The sequence below is a fragment of the Apodemus sylvaticus genome, chromosome 5, assembly GCF_947179515.1.
Source record: "Apodemus sylvaticus chromosome 5, mApoSyl1.1, whole genome shotgun sequence".
Taxonomy (NCBI): domain Eukaryota; kingdom Metazoa; phylum Chordata; class Mammalia; order Rodentia; family Muridae; genus Apodemus; species Apodemus sylvaticus.
Genome location: NC_067476.1, coordinates 129,721,987 through 129,741,667, shown reverse-complemented (window position 1 = coordinate 129,741,667; position 19,681 = coordinate 129,721,987). Strand labels below are relative to the sequence as shown.

At 41.5% G+C, this 19,681-nt stretch overlaps 1 protein-coding gene across 5 annotated transcripts in view; it reads left to right on the top strand.

Moving 5' to 3' along the window:
* The window catches only part of Ralgapa2 (Ral GTPase activating protein catalytic subunit alpha 2), a 294,943-nt gene that overhangs the window by 9,263 nt on the left and 265,999 nt on the right, over positions 1-19,681 (top strand). The gene's annotated exons all lie outside the window — the stretch shown is intronic.

The following is a 19,681-nucleotide window of genomic DNA, read 5'->3' as shown; positions in this document are numbered from 1 at the left end:
TGTAACATGAGCTTAGTTTAGCAGAGCAGATGTTACATTGCCAGCTCTGCCACTCTGTGTTCACGTGCTCTGGGGTGGGTATGAGGTGGGACTGCACTGTAGGAGGTGATCTGGCAGGCTGTGACTGTGCTATGTGAGGGTTTGTGTGACTTACCTCATGTAAGCTGTAACTCACAGCATTGACAGATCTGTTCAGGTAGCATGTTGTCCTTGTCCAAAGTCTTTTCTCATGTTCTCCAGCCAATCAGAGTGACACCTCAAGCCAGAGGCTCTTTCTAATCATGAAAGAAGCTTATGAAGTGTCGGTGTCTGACTGTATTATGGTACTCTGCAGTTCAGGCTATCTTCCCTCGTACCAGCCTCCCAGATCTGTCAGTTCCAACAGTGTTTCAGAGAGGATTCAGAATATATTATCAGAGCCTGGTGTTTGAGTATTAGATGAAATACAGAAATTGTATCTTAAAGTATTTGCCTTATGGAGATACTGTGACCCTTTGTGTCCTTGACACTGTTTCCATCTAGAAGACATTGAACATCAGCTAGAGTCCTTGTAGTCTCCAACAGTAAATCTGGACTTTGATTTTGCTGTTAGAGTTGTGATTTAGTAAAAAGAAAAAAACTACTTTGATAGAATCAAGGAGCTCACTGATTGTGTCTTCTATTTTTTGTTTGTTTGTGTGTGTGTGTGTGTGTGTGTGTGTGTAAGATTTCTGCTCTGCATATGCATTGATCTGCCAAGGACATGCAAAGTGACATTACTTGTGGTCCGCTGTAGGAGGGCTGAGAATGTAGGGTTCTTGCTCCTGCTGAATACAGTGGGATTGACTGGCAGCCCTCTGTATCCATCAGTTTCTTCCAAAGCTGAACTTCTCTCAAGCTTCTCACAGCTGAGTAACAAACCTAGCTTCTTTCTAGAGACCCAGGTGCCTCCAGAGACAGCCTTGTCATGAGATTCCTCTTATTCCTACAGTCCAAGATATCTCTGCTCAGTGTTCTTCACTCCTCTCCTTTCCAGGGGTCAGACCGCCATGTAGTCTGAAACCTCTACATGCCTTTCCCAGGTTTCCTGTCTCCCAGGTATTTCTCCCAATCAGTCTCACACGTGTGTAATTCTGTCCACATCTCAGAGAACTCACACCAAGACCCCTTCTCTTACCCTATCAAATGTTTTCCATCCTGCTGTCTAAAATGATTCTGGGACAGGATGGACACACACACACACACACACACACACACACACACACCACACATACACACACATTGCAGTTCCACATAAACTGCCTTTGTCCTCTTGTTCTGAAATTACCTTTCTGCAAAAATCCCACAGCATTTTTACTCTCATTGGCTTCTTGCACATTTTCTTTCGATTCGTGCCTTTTGTGTTCTGCCTCATCTTCTGCACTAAATGAAGTTTATGGCAAACACAGCAGCTTCTTGCTCATCTTGATGTCTCTTAGTAACACATTTCTCTATTTAGAATAATAATGCCTGGGCTGGAGAGATGGTTCAGCAGTTATGAACTTGTATTTTTTCTGTAGAGGACCAGAGGTCAGTTCCCAGAAGACATGTTAGATAGCACCCAACCTCCTGTTACTCCAGATTTAAACATACCTCTGGCTTCCATGGGCACCTGTAGTCATGTGATTATACTCCTTTAATAATTAAACATAATAAAAATAAATTTAAAATGATTATTTATTCTTTTTAAAATAAATAAACAAACTGGTACATTGTTCCCAGTACTGCTGTTCTCTCATGCATATTAACTCATTTAATGCTCCCAAGTGAAATTGAGACATTTTATAGATAAGAAAGAAAGAGGATAAGGACTCTAACTAAAAGTTCTCTAACTAAAAGTGTCTGCCCCTAAGGCAGGTAGCTCTAGAGCCCCTAATCATTTAGCAGCTGTATGTCTGTCAGTGCTGTGCCAGGCATGTGTGCAGCATTCAGGATGTCAGGGTTTACACTATAAATCTGGATAAGTGAGTTTAAACAAATAAACAATTTCAGAATTATATAGATTTACTGTATAGAACTTATTATATAGAATAATTATATTGAATTATTATATAGATTTGAGTTGGGAGGGATCTAGTCACCCATATGGATATTTAAAAAAAATTGAGAACCTTCCTGTCCTAAATATGGTTTTTACTAGTGAGAAGATGCCAGCACATATTATTTAAGACCATGAATTAAGTTCCCCTTGTGTGGGTGAACTTAATGATCAGACCAGGCCTTTGGTGCCCAAGGAGAGCAGATGTAAGGAACCAGTGTTTCTGTGGGCAAAGGGGACATGTTAACCATGTGGGTAAACTGAGGAGGGGTAGTGAGGAATGGCTTGGATGGTGTTCCTGGAAACAAAATAGGAGAAATATTGTCAGATTTTTAAATTCACCAACTCCCAAACTGACTATCCCCTTTAATAGCTGGAGAGAAAACAAACAAGTAAACAAACAAACAAAAAACCCAACTTTTTTTTTTTAACAATGAAATAATTGAATACCTAGTAGTATTTTCAACCTGCACAGAATAGAGAAGAACTGAAGAACAAACGTTTAAGTTTAAGTTAGTTTATTTCTGTCTGCTTATATTTGTAACATAAACCTCTGTCTTCTCTATGGACCTTGTCTGATAAGATAAGGGTGTGTTTGAACCAGTTAGGCCTGATGTACTAGAGTTGACACAGAGCTCTGAACTTTGAAGCAGAGGCAGGCAGAGTGTCTACATATCTTCCTCAGCATGTGCCTTTATGTATAACATGGCAAATATTTATTTTGGAAAGAATATTCCCATCTCTTTCTGGTGCTCTTAAAATAAGTACATATACAAATAGATCACCTTCAATTAAAATCAAAAGTAAATAAGGAAGTGGAACAATATTAAATTAAATTAGTTATATCTTCAGTTCATAAAAACTCCTATACTTTAACAAGAAACATTATAATGGTTATATGTCACAACCAGAGAAATGAGAGCTATGACCATATTTAAATGTCATACTTTACTAATACTGTAAGATATATAAACTTAAATATGTTACCAAATTACCTATCATTTATCAAAATTACTGTTTCCCATCCCAATAACATACATGTGAGGTTTCTAATACATATTTGGTAAGACTATAATTTAGTATAGTCTTTCTGGTAAATAGCTTAATACATATCAGTGATCTTCAAAATGGATATATGATTTGACCCAATTCCCTCCTTTATACTTGCTATACTTAAAGGTTATTCTATTAAAAAAGTGTTCCCACATTGCTTGCATGTTTGTTTATTGAAGTGAAATTCACATAAAAGTGATCATTTAAAAGTAAACAGTTTGGAGGCATATCTCTTGTAATACATTATAGCCATTACTTCTAGCTTCAGAACTTTTTTTGAGACAGGTTCTCTGTAGTTCTGGCTGTCCTGGAACTCACTATCTATACCAGGCTGGCTCCCATCTCATAGAGATCTTCCTGTCTCTGCCTCTCAAGGGCTGGGATTAAAGGTAGGCAACACTATGTCTGGCCTTTCAAAATTTTTTTTGTATCAGCAGGCAAAGGAACCCTATAGCCATTAAGCAGTCACATGACTGCTACTTGGATGTTTCTGTTTAGCTTGACTGGATTTTACATTTTTTCTTTATTTTTGGCCAAAAGATGTGGTCAGCATTTATACTAGCCAACACCCATGTGTGCAAGAACTACAAATCAGTGCCTGCTGAAGGAAGGGTCAGAGTATACAATGAAACAGTGAAAGGTCACATGTGGCCTGAGATATGGCTGTCTGCCCGGTGTAAATGGTGACCAGAGCATTCCCCAGCTCAGGTCCATTCTCTCTTCTCACCTCTCCTTTGCTGAAATAGTTCTTTTCACTCACTGTTCTGGGTTGATTTGTTGTTGTTTTTGTGCTTTTGTTTTGTTTTCGGACCTACTCTCCAGGCATAGGAGAGATGAGCTCTGGCTTTGCCAGCTTGACATAGCTCCAGAGCTAGTGAGTCATGAGCAGAGTCTGGTCCCTCCCTAAGAATCTACCCCAGTGCTTGCGAACCTCTCTGATTGGCCTTACATGGGTCATTCCCCATTCCTGTGCCAAAGACTGGTGAGGGGGTTGGGTGTCTTGAAGAGTCAGGTTGGTTTCTTGTTCTCTTCCTACAGATGGAACCTTTTTTCTGGCTCCTTTATTTCTGAGAAAGTTCTAGAAGGCATTCTCATAGATTCATGCTCAAGACAACACTGGCAGTGTCCCTATTTGATACCTGTTTTACCACAAAGTTCACTAACTTTTGTTCCAAATCACTGAGAAATTCTTAGTTGATATTCTGTAAAATCTATGGTGTTATATTTAAGGATTACTTATCCAATTTGAGAGAAATAAATCACTGTCTTTTGAAGAAATAGGTTTGAGCATGTTAAATCTGTCTAGAATAAAGACTCTCCATTGGTTTTTAAGTTATTCCAGAGAATTATTTAAGTTATTTCACTCACCCGGTATTCACAAATCAAGGCCCAGCCCTCAGGATTTTCATTCTACCAAGACAGGCAATATTATGAATAACAAAAAGTTTATAATGTAATTTTGAGTATTGATAGTAGAACAATGGATCTTGGTAAAGGTGCGTGTGCCCATGCCTGCCCTGTGCACATGCCTGTGTTGGGGTCAGAAGAGGCTTTCTGATATGTTTTGTTGAAGACCTGAGTTGAGAAGGTAGTGACTTTGTCATTATTTTAGGAAACAATAGTCCAAAGAAAGTGAATAGTAAGTGCAAAGGCTTCAAGTCATAACTGGCTTGGAATTGCCCCAGAGCCCCAGAGTTAGAGGAAAAGGAGCAGGGGTGAGGCCAGGTGGGGGAAAGATAAGATAGGAACCCCAGCGGGTGACAGAGGGGCTGAATTGCTATGCTTCCTGTTTGGGTAAGTAGACCTGCTTGAATAACTCACCAGACACTGGCTCTCTTACTGTGAGCTCTCTATTGCTATGGATTAGTTACCTTTCTAATGCTGTGATGAAACACCATGGCCAAGGGGACTTAGAGAGAGAAGGGTTTATTTGGGGCTTACAGTTAAAGAGGGTAAGTTCATGCCCATCAATCACAGCAGGCAAGTGTAGCACAGTGACTGGAGCCGGAAGCTGAGAGTGAACTGGGATCACACGTGGCTTTTGAAACCTTGAAGGCAGAAATTTTCTCCAGCAAGGACATCCTTCCTAAGCCTTTCCAAATAGGACCACCAACTGGGAGCCTAATATTCAAATGCCTGAGAGGCAGGGGTGAGGGTGGGAAATCTCATTCAAGCCAACACAGTTTATTTTATGAAGAGTCAAATCCTTTGTCTTAAGCTGGGCAATGGCTAGAGACAAAAGAGAAGAGAGAAGGAAGTGGGTTTGGACAACTGAATGGTGTAGAATCTGTGGCATACATACTTGTGGAGGAAGAGGGGACACACAGTTTGTGTCCTTCCTCACTCTGCAGGGACCAGTGATGAGGATGCAGGCTATGAACACTGTGGCCCATGGAACAGGAAAGGTAGAGTATTCTGGACCATGTGCTGCGACCCCCCAACAATGGACTGTATTGGTAATTGGGTAATAGGCAAAGGACAGGCAATTAGAAAGCACTGCAGACATGGAGGAAAAGGGAAACAGGCCAGTGGCTGAAAAAGACTGAGCCCAGAAAAATGTGTGTGGGTCAGAACAGTAATGATCCAGCTATGCAAATGATGACAAATGGCAGCAGACCCTGCTGGGGGCTCATTGCAGGTGTTCTGCCATTTTTTAACTCTTTTTCTGTTTCTTAATAAAAAGACCTGTGAGAACTTTGATTTTTGGTTTAGTATTAATTGTGTTATGATATGAACTAGTGTCACTGAGCCTTGTGTTTCTCAGTCGGGTAGTTGAGACCAGGCTTACCAAAGAAGACAGGGCACACACGTTCCGTTCCTGGACCCTCAGCTTGTTAACACTGAATACATGGCAGGTGTCTTTTTCTGTCCACTTTTGTATATGTTCTGTTGTACTGTTTTGTATTATTCTATTGCTGTGAAGAGACACCATGACTAAAGAAACTCCCAGTTTCAGAGGATGAGTCCATGAGCATCCTAGCAGAGACATGGCAGGAGGCAAGCAAGCTCAGTGCTGGAGAAGTAGCTGAGAGCTTACTTGTCTGCAAGTTGGAGGCAGACTGGGCTTTTGAAACCTCCAAGCCAACCCCCCCCACCCCACACCACCCCCAGTGACACAACTCCTCCAATAAGACCACACCTACTCTTTCCCAAAACAGTCCCACCCACTAGGGATGAAGGATTCAAATATGATGACTTTTCTCACTCAAACCACTACAGTATGCTTTCAGTGGCTGCAGTAGCCTAAACCTCTCGGATCCTTCAGAGAAAATGTTAGTTCACCCCAGCAAATCAATAAACCCTTGCCTCCCTCTTTAGAGATCAGCTTAATGGTTAGTGCCTGCTCTTCTGCTTGAGAGCTCAAGTCCTTTCCAAAGCCCTGGCTGTATCCCACATGCTTTCCTGAGTCTTCTTACTGTTGTCTCCAGGCTGAAGATCCCATCACCTGTAGTACGATGATTCAAAGTCAGATGGCAAGAGGAGGTTAGGTACAGAAAGAGGATTGTATTGGTAGACTCCCAGAGCTGTCATTTCTGAGCCTAGACCATCTCATTAGCACTTTGGTCTGTCTGGCAGAATAAGAGGTTGACTCATATAGTCTAAGGCTACTAGGTCTTGTAAATGAAAGCTTGTTGTGATTGGAGATTTCATCACCTTTTTTGCATCTTAAGGTGTCCATGTTTGCTTATTTCCACCCAGTGCAAGCTCTTGAATATAACATAAGCATCTCTTGCTGCCCAGTTCTGTTTTCTATCCTTTCCACTGAATTTCAGGTACACAACCCTTCCTAAATGAATCTCCTTTCAGCAATTAGATCATTATCAAGCATTCTGGGCAAGGTATGCGCTATTCCTAAAGTGTACTGCACATATTGGACAGGGAATTTGTGTAAATTGCTGCTTTTAGAAATGCTAAAGCTATTATTCTATATATTGTTTGTGTTAACTTTTCTTCAGAGTTGAAAAGTTGTATTTTCAAATTTAAAGAATAGTGTATTCAATGTACAGACTGCAAAGTTGCTAATTTCTTGTATAGTATTCCAGCTTTGAAACATTTTTTTGTTTCTTTACAAAACACTGGTAAGCATGTTTTCTTCTTTTAGCTCTTTTGGGGGGGAAGGTTGCATATTTAATATACCTATTTTGAAAATTTGAATAATATGAGTGAGCTTGAGTAGTGTAAAAAGTCATTTAAAATTCTGCAGTCCTTTATCAATTGCTGGTATTCGGGTAAGCTTGCTCTCTGCTTGTGCATATTCTCTCCTCTCTCCTGCTCACTTGTGCTTGTGAGCACTCATATACACACACACACACACACACACACACACACACACACAGAGTTTTACACGAGTTATCATTATACATACTCTACTACTGTGTTTTTGTGAAGGCACCTTAAACATTTGTGCATACCAGGATGGGGAGACTTAATTATCCTGACATGGCTGTCTTGTGTTTTACTGGGCTCCTGTAACAAACTGTCCCCTACTACTGTAGTGTTGCTGTAAGCAATTGCCCTGCCAGCGCTGGTGGGGGTTCCTTGCCACCCACCCCAGTGTTCTGAGTTCCTGAAAGAAAGACACACATGCACACTCACACGCAAAACCTCCACATTGCTAACACCTCCCCTCTGATACTGCTGAGTTATTACTTACTAAAATCTATTCTATCTTTGCTATCCTAGACCCAGTGGGGGCAGGGAGGGCCCTGGGGCTGCTCTTCCCTGACTCTTCTTAAATAATTTGGTATGCTCTCTCTTCTGCAGCTCTCAAGCTTGGATCTTATTTGTCTTCCTTCTCTTGGTCCTCTTGCCTGTGAATCCTAAATTCTTCACCTTTGTCTTCCCACCTAGCTATTGGCCACTGGCAACTTTATTTACCAGTCAGAACCAACTGGGGCAGGGACCCTCATTGTCTTACATGCAGGACTCTTGTGCAATTTTGGGAACTCAGCATAATACAAGTGTTTAACCAAATCCACAGCATGGTAGGTTATGATTTTTATGCTCTTACATACTGTCAGCAGATTGTATGCTGAGTGGCTCCTTCCCAGTGAAAAGACAAGGGGTTTTGTGTACTTTGTAATGTATATGACAGAGGTCACTAATTTAGGCTGATGACAGAGCAAGAACATCATTATGGTTCTCTAGAGGTAAAGATAGTCCTTTGAGGAAAGGCCACTTAAATCTTTGTTAAATCAATTTTACAGAAAAGCCACCCTTTTAACTGTCCAGGAAGAAGGTAATTTCAATTGCACACTGTCTCTGATACCCTTTTAAAATATGGAGTCTGGGAGATGACTCAGTGGATAAAGCACCTGCCCCACAAATTCAAGGACTGGAGTGCAGATCCCTAGAATGCAGGTAAAAGTCTTGGGGCCATGTAAATGCTGGAACTAGTAGAGGCTGGATCCCCAGAGCAAGCTTGCTTGCCACACTAGACAGAATCAGGGAATCAGGAGGTCTGGTTCAGCGAGAGGCCCTGCCTTAATAAATAATGTGGAGAATAGCTTTAGGTGTCCACAAATGTACACTAATATGCATGTGCAGCTGCAAATATGGGAACACTCACACATACATATTTACATACTACGCTCATAAAGATGCAAAAATGTAAAATAAAATAAGCTACTTGCTAGGCTTTTTTCCCCCTTCTGGATTTAAAATGAATCTGTAGTTATGCCTTGTCTCTTTCTCAGCAAATTGGAACGAAGTGCATTTTTAGGTGTTTCCTTGCACTCTCTCACCACTTTTTGTAAGTGTGAACCCAATCAACTGAGCAGTGGGGAGCCCAGCCCTGTGGGGTCTGAGCTGGAGCTGCCTTCTCCAACCCTTTTTCTACAGGCAGTGAAGACTGTACTTTCCTGCTGTTGTTGCTGAAGGGTTAATTGAGTCACCCTATGCAGAGCTGTTTTGTAGGCTATTATTATATGATTAATAATAGTTATTTGACACAGACATTATTTGATGGCCTTCCCCACCTTCTTCACCACTTTTCTGTTTTATTAGCTGTTGAGAGTGGCAGGTAAGAAATGAGCATTTAGGTCTTGCTTACCTGTTCTATTTCTGTCTCCAACTTCTCATTATGATATAAAATGGTCCCAGTCCATTTTAAAACAGTATACAAGAAAAAAAAAAGAAGAAAAAAAAGAAAAAGAAAGAAAAAAACAGTATACAAGAATGATTGACTTAAAATATTTAATGTGATTTCTGTAAGCTTTTCTTCTCTTTCTTTTTTTTCTTTTTTCTTTTTTTAATGGGAGTGGGTTCGAGATAGGGTTTCTCTATGTAGCCCTGTCTGTCCTAGAACTCACTCTGTAGACCAGGCTGGCTTTGAACTCAAGAGATCCACCTGCCTGTCTTTCCTGAGTGCTGGGGTTGAAGGTGTGAATCATCACTGCCCAGCTTCTGTGAGCCTTTCAATTGGTACTAGTATTTATTTCAGCCATCTGTCTACAAATGTATTTGTCTATAACTAAGACAAAACTAAATATAAATGGATAAAAGGTATTTCTCTTTTCTATATAAAGAGGTCCTGCCTGTCTTCAGGCAGGGCAAACCAGAGTGAGATAATCTAGCTGTTCTGTAAGGTTGACTGTGCAGGCTTCCTGCCTCTCTGCTGTGTCATCCCTACTGAGACAGATTTGTGCTCAGAGTGTCAAAGTACCCACAGCCACCCGGATGGAGTGATACCCATGATACCCAGAGCATTAAAAAGCTGCTTTTCCTTATGTCTATTCCGGAGCTATGAGTACTTCCCCTGTACTTCTATCAGTCTTCTGTGCGGATGGATCAGCACTGTCAGAGGCTTTGGCCTATGGCTGTCACTGGCAAGGGTTATGTTGCCATCGTAATTGGCTCAGTCACATCAGGCCCACTCCCTGTGGGTGGGGTATATGTTAGTCTTCCCAGTGGGTACAGCTCTGTGAAGGAGTAAATCAATTTTTTGTTAGGAAGAGTGAGGGGCTGACTGAGGGAGCAGGTAGTGGGTGAAGGAACTGGGGAGAACCCATAGTGTTGGCTCCAGGCAGCAATAATGCTTTTGTTGGAAGTGCTATGGAGAACCCTTATGGAAATGTGTGCCAATTATGACAGGCGTACATACATACACACACATGGGAACATTAAAAAAATTTAGTGTAATTAGCATGTAACTAAGGAAACAGTAAAATATGACTCTATGTGTGGAATAAACAAAACTATCAAAGAAGCCAAAAAATATGTTTATTTCCTGAAAATGAGATTATTGTAGCCTTGCATGGTAGCACATGCTTTAATCTTAGCCCTCAGGAGTCCGAGGCAGGTGGATCTCTGAGTTCAAGACTAGCCTGGTCTTGCTTGGTCAGGATAGCTAGGGCTACTCAGAGAAACTCTGTCTCTAGGAAAAAAAAAAGAACTATGCATTGTATAAGTTTGGTCCCAACATGTCTTCATTCCTTCTAATGGCGCAGTAGTAGAACTTGGGCATGGGGTACATGTGTATGTTCTCTTGGCCTTGGAAGTACTTAACATTGCCCTTTGTATTAACAGTGACAAGCTCCTTAGAGTGTGACACCAAAAGTCTGGTTAGACTATGTGCCTTATTCAGTGGTGAAATAAAATGCTTGCTTTGTTACTATGTAGTATAATCACATATGTGCAGGGTTTATTCTTTTATAGGCATTAATTTTTAAATTTTGTTTATTACTTGTTGTTCGTGTGTGTGTGTGTGTGTGTGTGTGTGTGTGTGTGTGTGCAGGTCCCTACAGAGGCCAGAAGTGGGAGTCATATCTCACAGAGCTAGAGTCATAGGAGGTTATAAGTCACCCAATGTGAGTGCTAGGAACCAAACTCTGGTTCTTTGTAAGAACCAGCAAGTACTTTTAACCTCTGAGCTATTTCTCTATCCCCTGGTAAAACATATTTCAAAAAGCTTGTGTGCCTAGCACATGGCTTAGCTTCAGATACATGCCATGGATGAAATAGACTTGGATTTTATTGAGTGACTGTGAAGAAGAACAAAAGGATGGAAGGGCTGAGGGACGATGAAGGAGTGAGGCTGGTGTGAGAGGCTTAGTGGGTAAAGGCACCTGCTGTCAAGCTTTATAACCTAGCTTTCATGTCTGGGGCCTGTATGATAGAAGGAGAGAACCAACTCCAGCATGTTCTCCTCTGACTTTCATTTTATATGCTACTATATGTAAGTGCTCCCCTTCCCCCCAGTAAGTAAAAGTATGAGTTTTAAAAATTTTTTTTAAAAGATGAGCTATGGCAACTAAGTTGGAAACAAAAGGAAAGGAGGACTTGAGTACAACAAGATGGTGGATTTGAGACTTGATTCGTGGGCCAGTAGGGTGGAAGAGTTGTTGAGGTTAGGGTTGAGGAGTGGGCAGGAAAGATAAGAAATGGCAGAGAGTAGGAGAATGAATCACTTTAAACCAAGGCTTAGGACGTGGGTTGTAATCACCAGGTCTAGGTTCTGGCTGTGGGTGTGGGTGGTAGAAGTGGAGCCTGACAACCTCATTAGGGATGAGGAAGCCAGGCATCATCCATGTAAATGTTGAAATAACCAATAAGGAAGGCAGGGAGCCATCCCTAAGGTCATTGGAGGGTGTATTGGAGTTTAAGAGACAGTATCACTCCAGTTGGGGATGGGGTAGTCATTGGTCCGTCATGGATGGTGTGATGAACAGCAAAGGAATTTTTTGTATGAGACGAGAAGGACCAGAATGGCTTAGAAATTGTCTTGGGTGTATTTGTGTGTGTGTGTGTGTGTGTGTGTGTTGAGATTTCAGGGGGCTGTGTTTATAGTGCCCCGTGAGTTGTAGGTGGAGTGTGAAAGCCTTATGTGTGGCTGTAAGGGAAGGGATTGCCAGGTTTAGGGAAGAACACTGTTAAAAAATAGTGGAAGAGAGGAGCCTTGTTGAGTTTCACTGGATATTGTATTGTGTTAGGGACCTGGGGTGAGATTCAGTAGCATCCATATTTGTATGGTGTTAGTATTTAAGATGAGGGTCATGTGAGAAGCTTCATGTTTTCAAGAGATGAATACGAAACTGAGGAAGTCTTGGGAATTGTCTGAATTACTGTTCCTGATTGCAGCCTTAAGGTTTCTTAGGCAGCTCATGGTATGCAGGTGAGGGAGAGGGATAGTGTCTCTCAAAGAACTAGGAGAGACTCCTCCTACTTCACTGGGTATAGGGGATTAAACGAGGAGCCAGAATTAATTCTGAATACATTGTTAGTTAATATCTGAATGACTTGGGAAGTGATTGCATATCAAATATGTCTAGTGCCTAAAAGTGGATGAGGTTGTACTACTTGAGGATTTTGCTGAAATATGAAGTCTCGTGTGTTACAAAGAATACGTGTGAAGCAGACATTGGTCGTCTGGTTCTTAAAGTTTCATAGAAATTGTATAAGTGTCTGAGACTGAAAACAGTATGCAGAGAAAGAGAAGAGGAACAGCAGGGAGGACTGAGATGTAGGGCAGAGTAACCCTGAGAGGTGGGGTTTGCTTTTGATCTGATTTTGACACCAGCAACTCAAGAACTTGCTGTTGGCATTTAGATTTGTGGGACAGAGTGGGAGTTAGGGCCAGATTTGGGCTATTTTGTGTGCTGAGTTCAAGGCTGAATCTGGAAGGTATGGGCTCAGTAAGAGTATTATATGTTGGTTTTCTTTGTGAAATTCTATGGAACTGTTGAAATCAGAATGTTGTGTTTTAATTACTTTGAGAGATAAAGGGACTTGGTAGCTCAGAAGAGATATTTTGTTTTTGGAATAGGGTCTCACTATGTAGCCTTGGTTGGTCTGGAACTTGCTATGTGGGCCAGGCTGGCCTCAAACTCAAAGATCCATTTGTCTCTGCCTCCTTGGATCAAAGGCATGTAGAACCACCCCTGGTACATATTTTAATTTTTAAAATGTGATTATTTGGCTGTATTAACTCATATTTATGCCAAGGTTGGGGTTATGACTCCAGGGGTAAGGTGTTTGCTGCACAGTTTTTGAGGGGTTCCCAGAACTCACGTAAAGCTGGGTGTAGTGTTTATACATTAGCCCAGTGTCCTAAGGTGAGATGGGAGGCAGAGAAGACAGTCGGTGGAAGCTTTTGAGGGCCAGCCATCCTGGGATAGGCATCAGTGAACAACCAAGAGACTCTGTCTCAAACAACATGGAAGGAAGGCAAGGGCTGACAGCTGAGGTAATCCTCTGACCTCCACATATAAGTGTTGACATAGCTCATAGAGTCATCAATAGCTCTCTGTAAATAAGCATCTCTTTAAATAAGTGTGACACTAATTCATTATCCTCATTATCAAGCAATTTACTTATTAAAAGTAGAAGAGAAATTGATATCAATTCATTTAAAAATCATATAGTAGCAAGCTTGGGAGCTTTGCTGTCATTTTTTCTGACCAGATTTCTTTCTAATATATCAGACTTAAATAATAGATGGTATATAGATATGGACTAATTTTATAAAATAAATATTGATAATAGTATAAGGGACGAACAAATGCTTATGTTGCTATTGTTTTGAAAATAATTAGAATATAAAAGTTGTAAAGTAGGTCTTATTAATTTATTTTATATTTAGATGAGATTGAACATGTTCGGGATGGTATGGCTGTGGACTTATTTTGTATTTATGATAGAAACCATCATCCTGCTTTCTTTTTTTGTTTTGTTTTGTTTTTTTTTTTTCATCCTGCCTTCTTAATTGGAAATCATTTTGACCACTATTGTAAAAAGTTTTGCTCTGATTTTACAAATAAGTCACTTTTTTGTTTGCTGTGATCTTCAGGAATGCTTTTAGATTATGCCTAATCCCATAGAAAGGGATTGGGTTATCAACCTCATGTCTAAGTTCTGCTGGCATGCAAGCAGGATGCACACCTGAAATCAGAAGGTGTGCAGCCAGGCTGGCGCCCCCTCCCTGCTAGCTGACTTGGGGGAAAACAGAGCTTACTTAGATAAAGGACTGGGCCTCCTTTTCTCAATCCTTCCTGTATGGGCTGATCCCGTCTTGACCACACCTGTTTTAGGCCTTGGTCACTTTAAGCTCCATCTAAATCTGAATCTAAGTCTTGCTTTCCATTGCATAAATTTATATTTCTACCTACATAAGGATTTTGTGTTTGTATATAGGCAGTATAAGAAGCATAACTGTCTTTAGTGTTATATTTTTGGCTTTTTGAGACAGATTTGAGTCTCAATTTGTATCCCAGGCTGGCCTAGACTTCACTATGCATTTCAGACTGGCTTTGAACTTGTGACAGTTCTGTCTCATCTTCCTAAAAGCTAGGGTTATATGCATCATTCATCACACTCAGCTAGTATAGGAAACATTTTAAGAGTCTTCATATGAAACTCATTCAGGAATGGATTTCTCTTATAATAATGATAGCTTAAATGTGTTTGTTGATTAGCCATGGAAGTGTAATCATTCCTTGGACACCTCCTGTTCTATGATGGTTAAGCTGCTGAGTCTGGAGAGGCTTCCTGGTACAGAGCTGTGGCCTCTCCTAGATAAGCTCCTGGTGTTTGCCCACGCTCACACTTTACAGCACTTTATGGCATGAGGACTCAGATGTACCAGTTGATGTCACGAGGAGTCCTTCCCTAACACAGGTTAGAACAAGTCACTGTTGACAGAAAGTTTGGATCAAGGTACAGCTGTGCGTGGCATATTTACATCACGAAGGAATGAGGGCACTAACCTAGGCACTTGCTTAAATGTGAAATCAGAATCATGTCAGCCTCTAAGGCTAATAATATTGGCCAATAAAGACAATTATACTAGCCTTATCACTAGTGACATACATTTCTGACAAAAATTTTGACCTTGTGTCTGCCTAGTTTATTGTTAATTATTTATTATTTTCCTTGTGTGTGCCTTCTCTTTCTCTGCGAGCCTGTGTGCTGTATGTTTTGTGTAAGAGTGTGTGCATATGGTGTATGTGTATATACCCTTCTATGCACAGAGGTTGGCGTTTTTTCCCATTGCTTTCCATTTTCTTGAGAGAGGGTCTGTTACTTAACTGGAGCTTGTTGATGCAGCTAGACTGGCTACCTGGCATGTCCCTAGATCTGACTGACTACCCGAAAGTGCTAGTGTTACAGGTGTGTGTGCATCTGGCCTTTTTATAGGTACTGGGGATCTGAACTTAGTCTTGAGGATTGCTGGGGAAACTCTCACTGAGTTACCTCCCTGGCCTCCAGTTTTTTTTTTTTCTTGCCAAGTGTTTCTAAATGGTTGTTTGTTTTAGTAAGTCACCTTGAATTCTTCACTTGTCCTTTTTCACAAGTCTATGGTTTTGATCACCTGGCCTTCAGTAACACTATCCAGGAAACTGAATTAAAATAGAAAGTGCACACAGATATGTGTCCAGAAGTAGGTGACTCTTAGCTCTGGGGTGAGGTTAAAGGAGGATGACAGTCCCTCTCTCATGGAGGAAACCCGGCTCTTCCTCTGCTTTTGAGTCCAGTGGGGATCCTGAGTGGGCTAAAGGCTTCCCTTCATTTGGTTAGAGATCTGCTGGTACAAGTTCTCAGGAAGCTGTTATAACCCTTCTTACTGAGGAGTGATAGAATTGCCCTTGAGAAGAATTATGTGTAGACAGGTGGAAGGAGAACTGGCCTGGTTTCATGGGTATGCTTGTTGGCACTATTTACTGTTGAGTTGGGATTAAGTACTATTTAGTATGGGATGGCCTCATTAAGTGCATGAATTTCTGAGTCATTGAATTTGATAGCTTCATACATAGGTGAGGTTGCGTTATTCCTGGTGAGAGAGCTTTGCCAGAAGCTAAGTAATTATTAAAAACAACTAACATTTATATGATGCCAACGGACTTTCTACAAGCACTCTGCACATACTTATTTTCTCATAGTCATTGTCGTGCAGTATAGGGACCATTGTTTGTTCTGCTTTTCACATGGAATTGAGGAACGGTGTTTACTTCATTTGTGCCAGACAATCTGCTCCAAAGGTTTTGCCTTTTGCTTTTTCTGTTGACTTCCAACTAGCAGTGGAGATATATCGTCAGTATAATGTTTAGTGACAGGAGCGCAAAGGGTTGAGTACCTTTGGGAGATGATGGCAAAGTACTGCAGTGGACGGCTGCTGGTGGTGAAGGAGCGGGAGTAATAAAAGGTACTTCTGAAACTTAGAAAGGACCTCATGCTCTGCTCTGCAGGGCTGCCTGGCCTTTGCTTCCCTGTGGTCTTTTTGGAAGTCCTTGGCTGAGCTGCATGAGCATGGAAAGCAGGCTTCCTTGTCGGAGCTGGAGCTGGAGGGTCAGCGAGGATTCTTCCTGGCCCTGTCCTCTCACTGCGCACTCCTTTTTCCTCCAGACCCTGAGGCTCTGGACGGTCCTGCTGCTCCCTGCTCTCTTAGACTGTTGCTCATTCTGCTCTGCCTTCTGACTTTGAGCACTTCCTGTTCTTTTTCTTATGCTTTTCTGCACACCTCCAGGGGGTCATTTATTTCTTCTAAGTTCCTGATCTACTTTCTAGTTTTGCTTTGAAGTCAGAAGCTCAGGTATGAATTCTACCTAGGCCCTGACTTCCCATCTTGTTATTCTGGTCTGGATAGGTGAACCATGGAGATCTTCATTTAAGGTGCTCCCTTACTGCTCCATCTACTTCACAGGACTGTAGGGAAGGTAGGATAGAATAGCACATGAAATATCCTGTAAAGGATAGGGCAGGCAATAAATATATGTATTATTAATATCCCAAACCGGCCTGTGTACGGTTTTCTATCCTTGCTTTGGTGCCCAGCATGGGCTTCAGCCTTGGTGCCCTGCTGTTGTTGGCTGTTTACCTGTATATCTTGATAGCTTTGGCTTTTAATTTCTAAGCACTAGGAAGAGTATTACTTGGCATTCATAGGGCACAATAAGTGAATGAATTAGCCAAAAAAGTCCATCTAAACAAAGTCTGTGGTTATGGTAGTTCCCCCAGCCCTGAGCAAACCCTTCCTTTATATTCTGTGCTTAACGTTAGCCTTGCTAAGATTACTTTGTTTTATTCCAGTCTTTTTTTTTTGTCTTTCCTTCAGGATGTCAAACCCCTGTGCCTTCTCTAAGACCTATCTTTACTCTGTATTCTCTGGATCTTGGACTAGATGTGTAAAATGTTTGATATTCAGACTTTGCTTATTCACTTAACAAGTGGGTACCCCATATCTCAGGTTATTTCCTGGGGTACAAGGGGCAACAGTCAACAATGCAGGTGGGATTCCTGCCCTCATGTCATTTCTGTTTTAGTGAGGGTCACAAAATATGTAACTGAGTAAGTTGATATTTTGGCCCATTTTAATGCTACCTTTGATAAGGATTCCCTGGGCATTGAGGTCCTCAGCTGGTATAGATAAACAGAAGATAAATGGATTGTGTTAACTTATGCTATGCCTGCTTACTTTGTTTTGGATGACCTTGAAGTTTTCTACTTGTCCTGCCTTTGAGAACTTTAATCTCTTATCAACAAGAAAGACTCTGGTTGGTTGAGGGAGAAAGGTGGCTGCTACCTGGATTTTTGGCTTCAGGAAAGCATTGTGATTTATATGGAAGCCCCTCAAAGTTCTTGAGGCTTGTCTTTGTTCTGGTTGCCGGTATTTGAATGTCTGGGAGGGACTTGGGCTCAAGCCATAAGGTGGGAGAGCATTTGACCATCCAGTAACCTCTCTGGGTTGCACTGATGCCCTGCTAAGGGGCTGTTTGGCTCTTGTAGCTTCCAGAGTCTGAAGCCCTTTCACTGTAAGGAATAGGCAGTAAAAGTACAGAGTGGCACTTGCTTGGGACATTTGTGGATTTCTTGAAGTTTTAAGAGTAATCTCAGGCCAGGTGGTGGTGGTGGTGGTGGCAGCAGTGGCGCACGCTTTTAATCCCAACACTTGGGAGGCAGAGGCAGGTGGATTTCTGAGTTCGAGGCCAGCCTGGTCTACAGAATGAGTTCCGGGACAGCCAGGGCTACACAGAGAAACCCTGTCACAAAAAACAAAACAAAACAAAACAAAAAACCCCCCAAAAAAAATAAAAAAGAAAAAAAAAGTAATCCCATTTCTGAGGGATGAGGCCAAACCAGCTATAGGATGATCTGGGAGTCAAGCCAGTGTCCCTGAGGGGACCCAAGTGAAAAAAAAATATGTTTGGGAACTTTGGGGGCTGGAAAGATGTCACAGTGGGTAGAGTGTAGGGCCTGAGGGGGACAGTGGTGCGCAGTGGAAGTGGTTAGTAAGGATAATTGTTCAGCGGAGATACAGGCAGACTGGCAGTGGGTGCTAGGCTTCAGTTGACAGTGAGAGGTTACTGGGCCACCTGTGCTTAGTCCTCTGCAGAAAGGGCATTGAATGACAAGCTTGGCACTAAATTTGAACTGTAGTTAAAACACACAGTCCTTGCCAGCCTGTCTGTCCCTCACCTGTGTGACCTCCACCTAGGTTGTCCCCGGTCTGGGACATGTCATATTGCTTCATTCCTCAAGGCATGATGGAATCAGGCCTTCTCTGTTAGGTATAGTCCCTGCCCTCAAAGACCCTCCAGTCCCACTCATACATCACTATACCCCTGAATCGAGAACAAAATTTTACTGATATTTTCTTAAAACAATTGACTAAAAGAAACACTCTACGAAAATCAGTGATAAGATAGTAACTACCACTATACACCTACAAGCAGGAAATCCTGAGGACATTAGAACATAAATGTCATGTTGCAACAGGCAGATTCTGAATAAGGCCGTCAAAGGTTCCTGGAAAGACAATGTTCTCCTAAGAATGATAGAGTTAGAGAGGAGGATGGAGTTCACTTGGTAGAATGCTTGCCTGGAACGTGTGAGACAATACTTCAATCCTTAGTACCACATAAAACCAAATGTGATTAGAGAGAGGTGGAGGCAGGGGACAGAAGTTCAAGGTCAGCCTCCGCTATAGAGAGAGTTTCAGGCCAGCTTGACTTATAGACCTTGTCCCTAAATAAATCAATAAACAAGAAAGTAAGGACATGGACAAACAAATGATAGTGTTCATGCCAGTTGATGATATGAGTTTCACTCTTGCCTGTATTCACCCAGGTACATTTTCAGCTACTAGGAATCTCTACTGTTCAGTGATGTTTATTTTGAGCTGTAAAAATAATATGAAATTGACAGATCGTGTGAGTTTAATAAACATCTTATCTTATGTGTATTATTTTAAAAATAACATGTAATAATTTTTACACAAGGGGCTTTATATAGTAACTAAAGGAAGCCAGTTCTGTAGATCCATGCTGACTGTTACTGTTAGCTGCGGGAACTTGAGCATTGCAGTGAGCATGCCACATGGATTTACAGTTAGGACTGCAAACACAGGGAACACTATCCTGCTAGAGACTGAATGGCAGCATTGGCTTTTTTCTCTTGAGTAATATTTAGAATTTTGAGAACGTTTCTAATTTCCCTTAGATATGTAATTCTAAAGCATTAACTCCAATGGTCAGGGCCTTGTAAATGGCACAAGCCACATCACTGGCTTAGAGGACTGGACAGTGGACAGCTGCTTTGATGAGGGTTTTTTTCCTGGCCCTTGGAAAGAAGGAACCCCAG